General features: G+C 36.5%; 1 long non-coding RNA gene across 1 annotated transcript in view; it reads left to right on the top strand.

Annotated features, from left to right (window-relative positions):
• The first annotated feature begins 9,276 nt into the window (after positions 1 to 9,276).
• The window catches only part of LOC116421617, a 188,107-nt gene continuing 178,474 nt past the window's right edge, over positions 9,277 to 18,909 (top strand). The window contains exon 1 of the long non-coding RNA XR_004232079.1: positions 9,277 to 9,539. This is a non-coding gene — a long non-coding RNA (uncharacterized LOC116421617). The remainder of the gene's footprint in view (positions 9,540 to 18,909) is intronic.

Genomic DNA, 18,909 nt, shown 5'->3' with positions numbered 1-18,909 from the left:
GCAATTTGATATAGGTTATCCATATGTAGGCATGTAAAACACATTCCTATATTATTCATGTTGTATAAGAAAATGTAACCCCCCCCAAAAAAAAAAAATCCAAGAGAAACAAAATAAAAAAAATGTTTTGATCTAGATTCAGATTCTATCAGTTTTTTCTCTGAGGATAGATGGTATTGTTCATAAGTACTTCAGAGTTTTCTTGGAACATTTAGCTAAATCATTCACAATTAATCATGTTACAGTATTGTTGTTACTATGTACAATGTTCTTCTGGTTCTACTCATTTCACTTTGTATCAGTTCATGTAAGTGTAAAGATAAATTTTAACAGTCATTTAAAAATTGTTTGAGTTCCAAATTTTCTACCTCAATCCCTCACCTCTCCTCTCCCTCAGATGGTTTTTTATGGGTGCAATGGTGTCTAATCATGCAAAAGATATTCATGTTGTGAAAGAAGACAGACTAAAAAGGAAAAAAAAATTAAAAAGCAAAAATAGTATGCTTTCATCTATCTTCAGACTATCAGTTCTTTTTCTGGATGTGGCTAGCTTTCATCATTAATCCTTTGAAATTGTCTGGGATCATTGTATTGGTAAGAATAGATAAGTTATTCAAAGCTGATCATTGTATGATTTTGCTGTTACTGAATATAACATCTTTTGGTTCTACTCACTTCACTTGTATCAGTTATTGTAAGTCTTTCCAGGTATTTCCAAAATCACCCTGCTTGTTATTTTTTACATGTGTTAGGAAGGTATTTTAAAATTCAAGTGTGGGCTTCAGAGGATTCAATAAGACTTTGGCTTTTTTCATTTCTGAATTCTAGGCCACATATTTTTATTCTGGCCTAGGGCCATATTTAATTCATTGATTGCAAAGGTAAGCATATGAAATTATATTCATAGTAGGTATGTTTATATGCTTATTATTGCTAATGTGAGAGGAAGGGGCTAGCTAACAGTTCCATAAAATTGATGCTTTTGGTGTAGTTTCATTGCATAATGAAACAAATTCTGGTAACTCCTTTATTTACCTCTCAGAGTGAGAGAAGTTCACTTGGGAACTGACAATTAATTTAACTGTAGCTTTTGGTTTCAATGATAGCAACAACTTCAATATTGTGGCATCAAAGAGCATTGGAGAGGGTGCAGATTGGCTGGCAAAGTGCTTTTTTAGAAATTAGATCATAAAGTCTTATAGGTGTTGATCAGATCCTATCAGAAGATGCTAAATTTATCTACTCATAACTCTTTCATTTTGTAGACAAATAAAAACTTACTTTATACAAAGCTCCTTTTGTTCACAAGCAGGAAAGTGAAATAGTTCCTGCCCTCAAGGAGCTTACATTCCAACAGGGAGATGGCACAGAGGAAATTTCAGCTGAAAGTTGGATACTTAGATTCTTGGATTCTTGGGTCAGTGATTGTAATAAATTTTTAATATTATTTCTATCATCAAAACTATTTCCATGTCAAATGTATCACAGTCTTCTTTTCCAAGTTCAGTCACTGAGACTGCTGACTTAGGGGCTGTAGCATCTGTGAAAGTAATTTTCAGGTCATATCTCTATAAGAATCAATTCCCTGGATAGAAGCTCTGGGGTTGGGACTAGAATAAGACCTAGTGGTTTGTGGGGCATTGAAATATTAAGGGACTTGCTCAACATCACACAGCTCATAATTGTGAGAGTTGGGATTCAAACCCAGGTCTTTAGGCATCTCTTGTATGGGGTGTGTCCTCTTGTACATGGCAACACTGCCAATGCTATGGTCCAGGCTTTCCATTGTCTTACACTTGGATTATTACAATAACCTACTGGTTGGTTTCCCTGCTTCAAATATATTTCTGACTTCTCTATCCAACTAAGTTCAGCAATTCCCTGCTGTCTCCAGAAACACATGTAAAATCTCTTTGACTTTTAAAGGCCTTGATAACTTGGCTCTTTTCAACTATTTCAGTCTTACTTTCCTCCATGTATTCTACAATCCATTGGAGCTGGATTTCACGTTTTTTTCTCTTACAAGATACTCCATTTCCCAAACCATGGCATTTTATTGATGGTCCCCCATGTTTACATGAGTGGTTCTTCCCTTATCAGCTTAGTTTTATGACTTCCCTGGTTTCCATCAAATCTCACCTAAAATCTCATCAAAGGGGACTTTTTAATGTCCCCCTTAATGCTAATATCTTGCTTTTGATAGTATTTACAATTAATTTTTTTTAACATAGCTTGTTTGCACATGGCTATTTGCATGTGCTATTAAATTACAAACTCCTTGAGAGTAAGAGCTGTGAATTTGCCTTTTTTTTTTTTTTTTTGTATCCCCAGTGCTTAGCATAGTGGTAGATACATAGCAGACACTTAATAAATGCTTGTTATCTTGGCTTTAGATTCCAAATGCTTTGCTTTTTCCTTTGACCCTGGAAGGTATTATTATAGTATAACTTCTCTTAGTATGGAGGAACATCTCAGAGAAGGGCACTGACTTTTCCACGGTTATACAACCTCAGAATTTTAGTTATTATATGGAATTCACAAAGATACTTGGTGGTGCAGTGGATAGAGTGCTGGGTCTATTTTGAGGAGGATCTGAATTCAAATCAAGCTCAGGAACTAATCTATGTGATTCCAGGCAAGTTATTTAGCCTCTTCCTGCCTCAGTTTCCTCATCTGTAAAATGAAGATTATAACAACAGAGCTGTTGTGAGGATTAAATGAAATAATATTTGTAAAGCATCTAACATAGTAGTTGTCATATATTAGTTGCTCAATAAATTCTGGTTCCAATGTGACCCTGTGGGGTTCAACCTATTAGGCTTCCTTTTCCAATCTTTTTCATAATAAAAGAGACATGTAGTGGAGAATAGGCAGAATTCTCCTGCCATGGGTACAGGATTATTCCTGAGCTCAAAACATAGACTCATAGACTGTCAAAAATGGGAGAAACTTTAGATGCCTTCTAATCAACTTCTTATTTAATTGATGGAGAAATTGAAGCTATCAGAAGGATAGGGACTTAACCAACTTATAAGAAGTATGACTTGATATTATGGCTACTGACTCTTAACTGCAGTGAAGAATCTTGGCTTTCTACAACTTGGAAACTGTTGCCAAACATTAAGATTGTTGGGGATGGAGCCAAGATGGCAGATTAAAGCAGCAACCTTGCTGAACTCTTTCAACAACTTTAAAATTATTCCTTAGTTCAAATTTTAGAGGGCAGAGACAACAAAAAGATAGAGCAAAACATTTTTCCCACCTAAGGAAACTTAGGAGATCTGCAAAAGAAGTCTGTGACATTGGAGTGGAGGCTTGTCTGGAGCATATATATGCAGCAGCAGCAACAATGGCCACAGCAGCATAATTTTGGAAATTCTCAGCTCAGAGATGGTGAGGGCATGAGACAACTGGTCAGACCTTAGAGAATTTGTTGCTGACACTGGGTACAGCTAGAGTTAATTAGCAACTCTATTTTCATATTTAGATCATTGTTCTAAAGCAGACAGGAGCACTTGTTGTTGATTACAAGAAAGCAGGCGCCAAGAAGAATGCAAGCTATTGTAGTTGCAGGGAACCAAAGGCCACTCCTGGGTAAAATCCATAATGCAGTTCAGGAAAATAATGACTGTACCTCTCTTTACAACACACCACCTTGGAAGCACTGAAAACTTGCAATACCCCAGGATTAGCTCTGACTAAAGCTGTATGAAAAAAGTCTGAAACTTGGGATAGTGACTTCCCACCCCAGGTGAGCAAAGCCCAACTTTAATCTAAGTTCAAAGTCAATAAATAAGCTGGGGGAAAATGAGCAAAGAACAAAAATGAAAATTGAGTATAAAAAAACTTCTAAAGCAGTAAGAACAAAACATAAACTTAGAAAAAGACAATAATGTGAAAACAAACTACAAAGTTTTAAAAAATGCTAATTAGACCCATGACCAACAAGAATTCCTAGGAGAGTTTTAAAAAAGAGAGACAGAGAGAGAGAGAGATAAGTGTGGGGGGAATTGAGAAAAGAAAATGGAAGTGAAGCAAGACAATTATGAAAAGAGAATTAATGTTTTGGTAAAAGAGACACCAAAATGTTGAAGAAAGTAACAAAATAAAAACCAAAATTGACTTAACAGTAAAATAGGTACAAAAAGTTACTGAAGGAAATCTCCTTAAAAAGCAGAATAGGAGAAATTGAAAAGGAAGTACAAAAGCTCACTTAAGAAAATAATTCCTTAAAAAGCAAAAATGGGCGGGGGGGTGGTGGTGGTGGTGAAACCAAGATGATGGAGAGTAGACAGGTCTTTATCTGAACTCTTCCTGGTATCCCTCAAATCAACACCAAATCAAGCCTCTGAACTGGTTTTGGAGTGATAGAACCCACAAATATTCAGAGTGTAACAAATATCCAGCAGAAGCTATTTCAGCAGAAATGGGTCTATTTCAATTGGGTGGGGAGGGGAAGGCAGAGGAGGCAAAGGGAGAGGAGGCAGCTGTGTGCAGACACAGTGGAGGGGGACCTAGGTCAGGGGGAATCTACTGAGAGTCTCTTAGCCAAAATACAGCAGCATCAGCTGCTCTCCTGATTCTGAAGCCAGCAGATCAGAAGATTAACTGTAAGACATCTAATGCAAATACAAAAGGCAAAAAATAATGAGCTTCTGAATCCCAAAATAACATGGAACCTGGCCACACCCACCCAGGATATGAAGGAATTGAGCAGCACCAGTCCAGGTCAATGAAAAGCTGCTGTTGCTTATAGAGAACATTTGGGAAAATCTCCCCTTTGCCCTAAGAACAGACCTCAATCTTTAAAAAATGAGCAAAAAAGCAAAAAGAACTCTGACCATAGATAACTATGGAGAAAGAGAAGAACAGACCTCAAATTCTGACGACACTAAAAGGCAAATCATCTTCAGATGAAGCCCTAAAGACTCTCTTGGAAGAAATCAAAAAGGATCTTAAAAGAGAGTAGAAGAAAGATGGGAAAAGGAAACGAGAACATTGTTGGAGAGTTTGGAAAAGAAAACACAAAAATTATCTAAAGAAAACTCCTTAAAATAGATTTAGTAAAATGGAAAAAGCATATAACTCCTTCCAAAGATATTTAACAAAATGGAAAAAGAAAAAAGAACTGATCAAATAGAAAAGAAGGTACCAAAGCTCATTGAAGAGAATAATGCTTTAAAAATTAGAAGTGAGCAAGTGGAAGGCAATATCTTCATGAAATATCAAGAGACAACAAAACAAAATCAAAAGAATGAAAAAAGAAGAAAATGTGAACTATATCATGAGTTCTGGAAAATAGATTGAAGAAAAATAATTTAAGAACTATTGGACTACCAGGAAAACATTAAAAAAAGAGATTGGACATCATATATCAAGAAATTTTAAAGAAAAACTTTCTTGAGATCTTATATCCAGAAAGTAAAATAGCTGGCTCAGTGATTAGAATTCTAGATCTGGAGTCAGGAAGATTTTTTCTAAGTTCTTTTCCTGAGTTCAAACCTGAATTCCAAAGTGACCTTTGGATCATGATCCCCCCAAAAATGAAAGGATGAAAAAGATAATACTGGGAAAAGGAATGAAAAGGAACAGGAAAATGGAGATTTCTCACACATAAGAGGTGAGCAGGGAAAAGCTTTTACAGTGAAGAGTGAGGAATGATTTATTGGAACTCCTATTTCACTTCAATCAGTGACCATCAGTTCAGGGTAATTCCATAAAGGTAATGATTGTTAGCAATTATTAGTGATATACTCATCCAGTAATATACATTTAGTTAATCTAGTCAACTTATGTTAGTTTAAAAATTATGTATTATTATTACATATTTTATATAAATTATCTCTAAGGATGATTAAGTAAGATAGTCTTTCTTAGAATAGGTCCTAAATAGTCCTAGAAGTTTTAAGGCTCCCTCTCCATACCTCAAGAAGAGACCCTTTATTCTTTTGAGTTATGAATGTAAGATACTATGTGTAAATGGGTTGTCCTAATGTAATACAGAAATTCTTCTAACTTATTTTTGTATCTCTGGATCACCCTCTTTTGCCCAACATGAGGAGGAGCCCATTTTAGGATTACTTAGTCAGTGCTAATGATTCTTACCTTGCTCATCCTGTGACCACCCATGATGATATATCATTTTCAGCCCTTCTATAAGGTTGAAATCAAGGTTTTCATTAGTCAGTGAGATTTTTGTATTTTATTTTTTTCTTTTGTTTGTATAGGTACAAAGCCCTATAAAAGGAAAGTCCTGGAACATCTCAGATTGTGAGGAAGATCTAGGTCCACTTTAGGGAGAGGACCCTGTACCCTTTAACAATAGGCTCAGAGCTCTGCCTGTTACTTTTATGGTAGGTTAAACAAATTTGGTCCCTACAAGGGGAAAATGGGGGGAAATATGGGAAATATTTGAACTTACTTTCATTGAAACTAATTCAGTGAGGGAAGAATATATACATATTCATCCGGATATAAAAATCTTATTCAATAGGGAAATAGAAGGGAAGAGGATAAGAAAAAGAGGAGGATGATAAAAGGGAGGGAAGAGTAAGGAAGTCAGTGGTAAGAAGTTAAATAGAGTTTTGAGGAAGAACAGGATAAAAAGAGAAAGAGAACAAATAGAAGGAAATGGGTTGGAGGGAAATGCACAGTTATTAATTATAACTGTGTATATGAACGAGATGAATTCACTCATAAAACAGGAGTGGATAGCTGAAGCACATTAGAGTTTTTTAAAAATGACTGAGCAGAATCTAATATACTTTAGGTGAAGTTAAAAAAGCAAGGGTAGCAATTATGATCTCAAACAAAGCAAAAGCAAAAATAGATCTAATTAAAAGTAGGTAATCTGGGAAACTACATTTTGAAAAAAAGGTCCTGTAGACAATAAAGTAATATAAAACATTTTTACATCAAATTTCTCTGATAAAGGCCAAATTAATAATAAAAAAAAAGAGTCATTTCCCAATTGATATATGGTCAAAGGATATGAACAGGTGGTTTTCAGAAGAAATCAGATTTATCTATAGTCATATGAAAAAAATGCTCTAAATCACTATTGATTTAGAGATAGGCAAAACAACTCTGAGGTACCAACTCATGCTTATCAGAAATAAAACTGAAGGAGATAAGGGAAAAATAAATACACTAATGAATCTTTGAGTAGTGAACTAGTCCAACCATTATGGAGAACAATTTGGAACAATATCCAAAGATCTATAAAACTGTGCATTTACTTTGACCCCACAATACCATTACTATCCCAAAGAGATCAAAGAAAAAGGGAAAAAACTTATATAGACATTTATAGCAGTTCTTTTTGTGGAAGCAAAGAATTGGAAATCAAAGGGATATTTATTAATTAAGGAAAAGCTGAATAAGTGGTATATAATTGTGGAGTATTACTGTGCTGGGTAGGTAGATGGCACAAAGGAGAGCTCTGAATTTGAAGGCAGGAAGACTCATCTTTGTGAATTTAAATCTATCTTTAGACACTAGCTACATGACTCTGGAATCACTTAACCCTATTTGACCCAGTTCCTCATCTGTAAAATGAGCTGGAGAGGAAACCACTGCAGTATATGCAAGTAAATCTCCAGTTGGGGTCATAAAGAGTCAGACATGACTAAAAAAATGACTGAAAAGAACAACAATGCTATTGTCTTATAAGAAATGACAAGGAATGGTTTAAAAAAAATGCAGCAAGACTTATGTGAACTAAAGCTAAGTGAAGTGAGAAGAACTGGGCCATCACTGTGCATAGTAAATGCACATGCATTTGCATATGCAATAATAAAAGACTTGACTGTTCTGATCAACACAATGATCCAAGAGAATTCCAAAGGACTCGTGAAGAAAAAATGCTTTCCTCCTCCAGAAAGAGAACTGATGAATTCTGAGTACAAATTGAAGTAAAATTTTCTCACTTTATTATATTTTTGCAATATGGCTAATATGGAAATATGTCTTACATGATTTTGCATTAATAATTTATATTATATTGCTTGTCTTTCTCAGTGGGTGAAGGAAGAGATATTAGGGAGAGAGAAAATTTGGAACTCAAAATTTAAAAAAAGGAATATTTAAAATAAATAACTAGCAACAAAAAAAGAAAATTAAGATTGTTTTGATGCTCTTTGCTTCCTTTTTCTCCCTTCCTGGATCCATTCACCCTGGAGTTTTTACTACTTAGGTCACAACTAGGGCATTGAGTTCTATTCTAGGGACTTGGGAATGTGACAAAAGGGAACCTATCAGAGACTAGATTTTATTCAATTAAATTTAAACACTTTATTAAGTGCCTACTATTTTTAAGGCAGGGAGGTATAAAGATGGAAAACAACTTGATTCCTTCCTTAAAGGGGCTTACAATTCTATTGGGAGTATAGTGAGGGGAAAAGATGAGAATAATAACTGTTGGGGAACAAAAGTAAGATCCAGACAATGTGATCAAGAAAGATTTGAGGAGGAAGAAAATACTTCCAGCTGAGTGGGATCAAAGAAAGCTTTATGGATTGGAGTGGTACCTGAACTGAGCTTTGCATGCAGATAAAGAATTTGAAAAGTAGAGACAAGAAAGAAGTCCATTCTAAATATGTGTAGAACAATTGCATATGTTTAATCAATATCAGATTGCTTGCCATCTATGGGAGGAGAGAAGAGAAGGAGAAAAAGATTGGAACACAAGCTTTTTGTAAAAGTTAACATTGAAAACTCTTGCATGTATTGGAAAAATAAAATACTATTTAAAAATAAACAAATAAGCAAATAAATAAATGGGTGAATAAATAAATAATATAAAAAGGAGTCCATTCTAAACATAGAGAGGTCAATCTGTTTGAATTCATTGAAGTGAGAAATGGCATAATAAGTTTGGTGATCTGTTGTGGCATAGTTCCCTTTTATTGTCCTGATTCAGTTTCCTTAATTTTCCTGATCCAGTTTACCTAAATTATTCTGCCTCAGTTCCTAATTGTAATCCTGCAACATCACCCCTCCCTTTTAATTATCAGAATGTTTGATAGGACAAAAACCTTATATCTTAAACATCATTAGAATATCAGGTACCTCTCCCTCTCCAGTGCCTCCCCCCATTAGGTCATCCCCATCCCAGGTGCCTATCCCCATTATGTCACTGTTCTTTGTTACCCTATAAAAGAATCTTTGTCTCCAACATACGTTGCTGGATTCTTGGAGACAATAGTCTCATTCAGACCTGGGACCAAACCATGGATCCATTTGGTCCCAGTAAATCTCTCCCTTTCAAATAAATTATTGAAAGTTCTCTAATCTCTATCTTCCCTCAGTTTCTCCAGCATTATATTTTGGAGGTTCCACTGAGACATTAGAAACTGAGAATGGGAGTATAGATTAGAGATCTTCGGGTATTCACCTTGGGCCTTGGGGCAGCTGGAGAGATCTGAGTCCTTGCCTGGAGAGGTTGGCCCTCTGGGATTTCTCCATAGTCTATGGGAAAGAGAGCAGTTATTAGCCACAACCATGCCCGATGATGGACACTCCGTTTCAGCTACTGGAGAGTAAGTCTGGATGTTTTAGGACATAATCTGATCTGTTTACCTGTTCTGTCTGTCTGTGCTAGCACCTGGATTCTCAGAATAATAGAATGTTGACAGGCGTTACATTCTCAGAAGGGTATCATTCAAGGACACTGGATGATCCCCTCTGTTTTGGGTGTTTTCTAAGACACATCTGGTCTGATCTGATTCTGAGCACCTTTTTGGGCACTATCTGGTTATATGTGTTAAATGTTTTGTTTAATGTTGTAATTGTGTAGTCTCTGTGATTTGTGTTCTGTGTTCTGTATGACTTTGGTTAAAGAGCTCTGCTAAAGGTTTAGGAACAATGATTAAGAATTGGTTATTTCAATGTTGCAACTGTGCTCAGTATAAAAATTTGCTTGTGATTTTAAACTTTTTAATCTATTGCAAAACCATATCTGATTGATACTCAGGCAGGAGAAAACATTTGATTAGAAATTTTAGGATGATTCTGAAATTACTATTGCTTTTGCATGCCAGATTTGTTCGGAGTATTCTTTTGGGCAGTTTTTAAGTTGTGGGGAATAATTTCACTGTTGCCTATGCAGGCTAGATTTTGTCTTTGAGTATAAGATCTTAAGAACAATGGCTTGTTAAAGTGAAATTCTGTTAACTTGTCTGAAAAGGGTCACATGCCTCTAATTAAGTAAAATATGTTATCTTCTGAAACACATTGGGTAGTTTATTATATTATAATATTATAAGTTATGCTTTAAATCCAGCTTTGCTGGACATGTGAATAAAGGTGATTTATGAAGGATTGATTTTTAGGAGCATTTAAAGTTTTGGATGATTTTAGGGAGTAAAAGAAAGTATTTGGGAAAGTATTTGGGAGGAGAAAAGAAGAGGTGGGAGAGGGAGAAATGGGAAAGGATATTTCATCTTCAAAGATGAAGATTAAAATTACCCTTCCCCCTCACTGCTGTTGACTACTTTAGCAATGGAGGTTTGGGAATTGTTTGTAGCTAAGGGAAGAGAAGAGTTAAGTACAGAGGAAAGTTTTTAATGGAAGGTTTTCTGTATGGAGAAAACTGAGTGGGAAACAGGAGAGAATCTTTTGTCCAGGGGTGCAGTTTAGTTCACCTTCCCTCCCCCCTGCCTCTTTGGAGGTGGAGTGGGGGGAAGGATGGCCATGTGGAATCCTTTCTTCCAACCTCCCCCCCGCCCTTGCCCCTCACTAAGTGTGTTCCAGTCACTTTCTGCAGTGGCTTGGTTAATTGACTGAATATTTGTTTTTTTAGATACATGATGGTTTCCTTGATTAAGGAATATGGTCATAAATGTGATCCATAATTTGGTAGGGTTATTTCTAAAAGTTTAACTGATATTTTAAAGAATCTTTCAGATTCTCATATGTGGTATTAGGCTATTCTATATAAATTTTATTTGATTGTATTGGTTATATCTTGAGGTTATGCCCATTATTTAAGGGGCCTCTGAAAATAATAGTTTTTCTTTGTCCTTTTGAAAATGTTTATGTTATGGACAATATGCAATCTGGGATATTTGTCTATGTATTGGGTATTTTAAACCAAACTGATTTGTATCAATATAGGTCATGATAAATATCTGTTTAGGATTTATCAAAACTTTGATTAATGGAATTTGTTACTGGAAAAATAGTTGAATGACTATTAAACCCTGACTAGATCATCTATTACTATGTGTTTAAGATTTGGGATGGAAATTGTTAAAACTGTAACTATTGCTGTTATGTTTGAGGGATTTTTAGGAAACTCTACTGTATTAGTCTGTTATATATTGGAATTTTGATTCATTCTTGGGATTTATATATGGAATGGTTATTTGATAATTCATTTCTGTGAGAAAAAAAGGAAGAAAGAGATAGGAAATTGGGGAAACTGCTGGATTTTTCTCAAAATACCTGAAAGAATGGGAATCCCTAGTTCCTATTCACTTTTCTTTAAGCACTTCTGCTCCACCTCCTATCTCACTAGTTCAGATTGAATTGGAAATCCTTTAAACAGTCCTTTTCTTTTTTTTTTTTTAACCCCTTGCTTAAATTTACTGGACTATGATTTGCTGGTTGTGCTTTAACTCTGAAATCCCATATTCTGTTGGAATTGCCCTGGCAGACTCAGTTTTTGAGATTACTTTTTAGAAACGACCAGAAATGAGACATCTGTCTTGGGACTAGCAGTCCCTCTGATCTGTTTCTCCACTCCTGTTACCCCAGTTCCTTAATTAGTATTTCAGCATTCTCAAAGGACTTTGCAGTTTGGTATCAGGCCTCTAAAAGTTCAGGGTTTGCCTGCCCTGGTCTAACTGTGCATAATCTTCTCAGAAATCTGGATCCTTTCTGCAGCCCTGTCTGTTCCTCTGGGCTAAGACAGATGGAGCTACTCCAAGCCTCACCCTTCTCCCCTGGAGAGGGTTGCCCCTCTGAATGGTCTTGAGCCCTGCTGTTCTAGAAGCAGAGGCTGAGTTAAATGCACAAATGACTGCAGACTACCTAACTCACAGTGAACTGTCCATCTCAAACTTGATTCTCTGGTTAAGGTGCTCTGGAACTGCAGAGGAGTTGACATGCTTGCAACAGGGAGCCTTTGTATTGCTGATTAACTCTGGGGTTATCAGGGAGAGACTTGTCCTTCCTATAAGTCCTTGCATTTTTCTAGCTTTATTTTGGTTTATTTGCTTCACATAGGGTTGGTCAAAATTATGGGGCCAGATCTTCCAGGTATCTAGAGGAAGGTAATTTAATGATTTGAATAGTCAGAAGAGAGAAAGTATGGAATGTTGTGCCACAGTTCCCTTTTATTGTCCTGATTAAATTTCCTTAATTTTCCTGACCCAATTTCCCCAAATTGTTTTGCCTCAGTTCCTAATTGTAATCCTGCAACACCACCCTTCTCTTTTAATCATCAGAATGTTTGATAAGATAAAGACATTATACCTTAAACATCATTAGAATATCAGGTGCCTCTCCCTCTCCAGTGTCTTCCCCCATTATGTCATCCCCATCCCAGGTGCCTGCCCCCATTATGCCATCATTTTTGTTACCCTATAAAAGAATCTTTGTATCCAACATTCGTTGCTGGATTCTTGGAGACAATAGTCTCATTCAGTCCTGGGATGAAACCATGGATACATTTGTTCCCAGTAAATCTCTCCCTTTCAAATACATTATTAAAAACTCTCTAATCTCTATTTTGCCTCAGTTTCTCTGGCATTACAGATCAATGAGTATTGGAACATAGAGTACTAAGAGGAAAATGGGAAAAGGTCTGAAGAAGTTGGTGAGCTCCAGATTGTGAGGAATAAAGTAATTTATGTTTTACCAGTAAGAAACCACAGAAGATTTTTGAATGGGCAGAAGTACCTAAAGAAAAGTGAATAGGAGCTAGGGATTCCCATTCTTTCAGGTATTTTGAGAAAAATCCATCAGTTTCCCCAATTTCCTATCTCTTTCTTCCTTTTTTTCTCATCAAATAACCATTCCACATATAAATCCCAAGAATGAATCAAAATTCCTATATATAACAGACTAATGCAGTAGAGTTTCCTAAAAATCTCTGAAACATAACAGCAATAGTTACAGTTTTAACAATTTCCATCCCAAATCTTAAACACATAGTAATAGATGACCTAGTCAGGGTTTAATAGTCATTCAACTATTTTTCCAATAACAAATTCCATTAATCAAAGTTTTGATAAATCCTAAACAGATATTTATCATGATCTATATTGATACAAATCAGTTTGGTTTAAAATACCCAATACATAGACAAATATCCCAAATTGCATATTGTCCATAACATAAACATTTTCAAAAGGACAAAGAAAAACTATTATTTTCAGAGGCCCCTTAAATAATGGGCATAACCAGAATTGTAAATCTGGAAAATTATGTTTGTACATAAGTGAAGGATGGATTGAAGAACTGAAATCCCTTAGCTGATGCCTAGTATTACTATGAAATGAACATTGAATTTTGATTTTGAAGACCTGAGTTTAAAAACTATCTGTATATTAATTGTGTAGCAAGCAAATTACAGTCTCTTTTTGAACCTCAGTTTTCTCTTCTGAATAATGAAGACACTGAATTGGATCCATTTCAATTCCAAATCTATGATCCTGTGGATCCTTCTGAGGTCCTTTCTAGCTATGGACATTTAAGATTATAATCCAATCCTCTCTCTACCCTACCATAATACTCATTCCCTCCCTCATCACTCTCCTCCCAAACCTATCCATTTTATAACTTCACCTTCTAAAAGTTCAGAGAGCTAAGCAGGTTTTTCCCTCCACTGATGAATTCCTTTAATGTAATATGGAGGGAACCTGAACCAGTGGAATCCAAGCTCTGGCAGGTCTTTGGGAGCTTGAAAAACTTGAAGTGAGAGCCAGCAATGAACTGTGTACTCCAGGACCAGCCCAACTAAATGCAGAGAAGCTCATACCAGAAAGTGGGTCACCACAAGATGAATTCTTTTGGCCAGAACACCATGTGGAGCATGCCCTATTAAGGTATGGAAGGACTGTGAAATGCGTCAGCAACGGAGTACTCAAATAGATGAAATCACAGATCCTTGAGGTAGATGAAATAGTGAGTTATTATTAATAATAACAGGTCATGTTTCTGTAGAACTTTATAGTTTACAAGGCACTTCTCTCATGACAACTTCTGAAAAAAGATAGTACACAGGGTGTAGTGTCCCTATTTTATAAATGGTGAATGTCTTAGAATGGCATAGGAACTTATCCAAGGTCACACAGGTAGATAGTGTCAAGGTCAGGACTGGAACACATGTCCCCTCATCCTTGTTACATTTTCATAGTGTCCTTCCTTCAACAAGCCATCCTGTATTGAAAGCAAAGAAATGAATATAATAGTAAGGGTAGGACAGGAGGGGAGAAATGCTGGTTTTGTTAGGAGGTGATTAATGGTTAACCTGAAACTGAATTCATCCATGGAGAGAGCTCCTAGTGAAGAAGCATCCTCTTCCCAATTTAGAAGAGCAACTCGACTTCAGCTTTTATAGTTTTAGAGAGCTTTCTTGAATACTAAGCAATCAATGCCTTGTCCAAGGTCATATAGTCATCATTTTTGCTGTTCAGTCATGTCTAAGTTTTTATTTGGGGTTTTCTTGGCAAAGTTACTGGAATAGTTGGCCATTTTTTCCAGCTTATTTTACAGATGAAGAACTGAGGCAAACAGGCTTAAGTGACTTGTCCAAGGTCTGAGACTAGATTTGAATTCAGGGAGAGGAGTTCCTGACTCCGCCTGGCTCTGCACACTAAGGTGTCACCTAGCTACCCAAAGGCATACAGTCAATCAGTCAAAGGAAGAAGCTGAATTCAGATCTTGCTAGAATCAGAGCCTGGATCTCTTTCCAATACACCATGCAGCTTCTCTGCAGGTATGGCCATAATTAGGGGAGGGGGAAGAGAAAATTAGGGAGGAGGTCCTTGGATATATACAAACCCACTATCTTTTTCATATCAGTGCTTCTGATAAAAATGTCTCACCACCATTCTATGCTTGTTTAAATCATATCTACCCATCTAGACTCAGATTTTGTCCTGAAACCTTCCTTGACCATCCCAGCTTTCAGGGCTCTGTCTCACTCATCTATTTCTTCTCACATGCTGTGTTCTTCTGACATTTTATTTTTTTTTTTATCTCCCTATCTTAGCTGTCTTCCCTATTTTTTTTTTAAAATCTCCCTATTTTAGAGTCTTCCTCTTTACCCATTGCTCCTCACTGCTAACTCACACACAACCACTATAGATGCTTAGCAAATAGAATATGGGTAATAATAGTGACAGTGATTTCCCCATTAGATTGCTTTCCTGAGGTACTTCAGCACATTCCTTCCACTTTTTCAAGCCCACTACTTTAGATCGGAAACTCTTCAGACTAGAAGGCCTGTGGATCACGGACAAGTCTCCTTCCTGAGATGATTCAGGAACAAAGAGTCTCTCTCCTTCAGCAATGGGCTCATTGAGGACAGAGTCTTCTTGGAGTCTTCTCCCTAAGCTCCCAGTTTTCTCTGTCTGATTCTTTCTATTAGGGATCAAATGTATTATACTAGGGTGGGAATAGGAGATGGAATTGCATTTTCTAAATATTTTTATTGACACCTTTTGTTTAATATCATAGTTTGGGGTTGTATTTTAAAAGAGTGGGAGAGGAGGGATAGGCAATTCTTTTTTTTTGGGGGGGTGAAGTGGGACATGAGGCAATTGGGGTTAAATGACTTGTCCAAAGTCAAACAGTTGTTAAGTGTCAACTATCTGAGATTTGAATTCAGGACCTCCTGACTTGGAGGCCTGGTGAGCTATCCATTGTACCACCCATCTGCTCTGGATAAGCAATTCTTTAATGCTTAAAGATGTTTTTCTTTCTTTTTTAAAAATTAATTTCCATTGATAAATTTTGTTTTTTACATCTCTTACATATGTGTGTGTGTTATACACACACACACACACACACACACCCCTTTCACCTACCCAGAAAGTCATCTCCTACAAAAAAGAATAAGCACTTGGGGTGTGGGAGGGAAGAAGTCCATACTCTTCCACTTTTACAAAAGACAGAGGAAAGTAACTCCTCATTTCTTCCCTGCAATCAAACTTGGTCATTATAATTTCTTTTTTATATATAGCTTTTTATTGACAGAACAGATGCATGGGTAATTTTTATTTTATTTCCTTTTTAATTTTTTTTATTATTATAGCTTTTTGTTTACAAGATATATGCATAAGTAAATATTCAGCATTGACAGTTGCAAATCCTTTTGTTCCAACTTTTTCCCTTCTTCCCCCCACCCCTTCCCCCAGATGGCAGGTTGACCAATACATGTTAAATATGTTAAAGTATAAGTTAAATACAATATATGTATACAAGTCCAAACAGTTATTTTGCTGTATAAAAAGAGTCGGACTTTGAAATAATGTACAATTAGCCTGTGAAGGAAATCAAAAATGTAGGTGGACAAAAATAGAGGGATTGGGAATTCTATGTAGTGGTTCATAGTCATCTCCCAGAGTTCTTTCCTTGGGTGTAGCTGGTTCAGTTCATTGCTACTCTATTGGAACTGATTTGGTTTATCTCATTGTTGAAGATGGCCACATCCATCAGAATTGATCACCATATAGTATTGTTATTGAAGTATATAATAATCTTCTGGTCCTGATCATTTCACTCAGCATCAGTTCATGTAGGTCTCTCCAGGCTTTTCTGAAATCTTCTTGCTGGTCATTTCTTACAGAACAATAATATTCCATAATATTCATATACCACAATTTATTCAGCCATTCTCCAATTGATGGGCGTCCACTCAGTTTCCAGTTTCTGGCCACTACAAAGAGGGCTGCCACAAACATTCTTGCACATACAGGTCCCTTTCCCTTCTTTAATATCTCTTTGGGATATAAGCCCAGTAGTAACACTGCTAGATCAAAGGGTATACACAGTTTGATAAGTTTTTGAGCATAGTTCTAAATTGTTCTCAGATTGGCTGGATGTATTCACAATTCCACCAACAATGTATCAGTGTCCCAGTTTTATGAGTAATTTTTCAATACTGACCCTTGCAATCACTTCTGTTCCAACTTTTCCTTTCCTTCCCTCCACCCCCTTACCTAGATGGCAGGCAGTCTCATACATGTTAAACATGTTAAAATATATGTAAAATACAATATGTGTGTACATATTTATACAGTTCTCTTGTTGCACAAGAAAAATCAGATTCAGAAAGATAAAAATAACCTGGGAATAAAAACAAAAATGCAAGCAGTCCACACTCATTTCCCAGTGTTTTTTCACTGGGTGTAGTTGGTTCTATTCATCATTGATCAATTGGAACTGAAATGGATCCTCTCATTGCTGAAGAGAGCCCACATCCATCAGAATTGATCCTCATATAGTATTGTTGTTGAAGTGTATAATGCTCTTCTGGTTCTGCTCATTTCACTCAGCATCAGTTCATGTAAGTCTCTCCAAGCCTCTCTGTATTCAACCTGCTGGTCATTTCTTACAGAACAATAATATTCCATAACATTAATATACCATAATTTACTCAGCCAATCTCCAATTAGTGTGCATCCATTCAATTTCCAGTTTCTGGCCACTACAAACAGGGTTGCCACAAACATTTTGGCACATACAGGTCCCTTTCCCTTCTTTAATATCCCTTTGGGGTATAAGCCCAGTAGTAACACTGCTGGATCAAAGGATATTCATAGTTTGATAACTTTTTGGACATAGTTCCAAATTGCTCCCCAGAATGGTTGATCCATGCACAGCTCCACCAACAATGCATCAGTGTCCTAGTTTTCCTGCATCCCCTCCAATATTCATCATTATTTTTTCCTGTCATCTTAGCCAATCTGACAGGTATGTAGTGGTATCTCAGAGTTGTCTTAATGTGTATTTCTCTGATCAATAATGATTTGGAGCAACTTTTCATATGAGTAGAAATAGTTTCAATTTCATCATCTGAAAATTGTCTGTTCATATCTTTTGTTGGTAATTATAATTTCATAGAACTCAGAATCAAATGTTTTGTTGTTTTTTTAATTTATATTCTTCTAGTCACTTTGAGTATTGTTTTCTTGATTCCGCTAACTAATTCATCTAAGATTTTAGGGTCCATTTTCTAGGATAGAAGAGCAGGTACTTTCAAGTCAGAGAGAGAGGGCTTTATTTGTAGTATTCCAGTGTAAGCAGCAGTCTCCCCTGTTATCTATGTAGTGGTAATTCTGTGAGGAGGAAGGATTGTCCTAAGGACTAGTACAATCATTGAACATAGCAGGTATGATAGAATTCAAATGGACTCTTGAGGCTTCTTAGTTTCTCTTCCTCTTTATGAAGGGATCTACTGAGGTCCAGAAAGGCAAAGTTACTGCTCTGGAATTGCATAGCAAAACAGTAATAGAACCTGGATTAGTCCTCCCAGGCCAGTAAACTTTCCAGTTAGCTTTCCAGTTTCCAGAACAGTTAACTGATGCCCCAATAATGAGCAATGTCATCTCTAGCATCTCCCCACACCCAGACTCACACCTACCCAGCATGTCGCTTATCAATGGGCAGCCAATTAAGTCATGCAGCATCTCAGAGCTCAGTGTTATAAATCTTACCATTTGCAGTTATTGATGGAAATGAATCTACTCTATTGATCACTTGCATCTCCATTCCAGGCGGGCTGGTCGCCTGCCCAGCCATGCTGCCAGTAGCAAAAGCCTGTGTGATAAATGGTGAACTCATAGGCCCACTCTACCCAGCAAGCAATTGTTCCTGAGAAAATTAGAAATAACGATCAGGCCTGTAAACAGATGATTACAAAAGACTCAGAATGACTTTGGAAAGCATTTTGGTCAT

The sequence above is a fragment of the Sarcophilus harrisii genome, chromosome 2 (genome assembly GCF_902635505.1).
Source record: "Sarcophilus harrisii chromosome 2, mSarHar1.11, whole genome shotgun sequence".
Lineage (NCBI taxonomy): Eukaryota > Metazoa > Chordata > Mammalia > Dasyuromorphia > Dasyuridae > Sarcophilus > Sarcophilus harrisii.
Note: the sequence above shows the minus strand (reverse complement) of the source record. Positions and strands in the feature narration are given on the sequence as shown.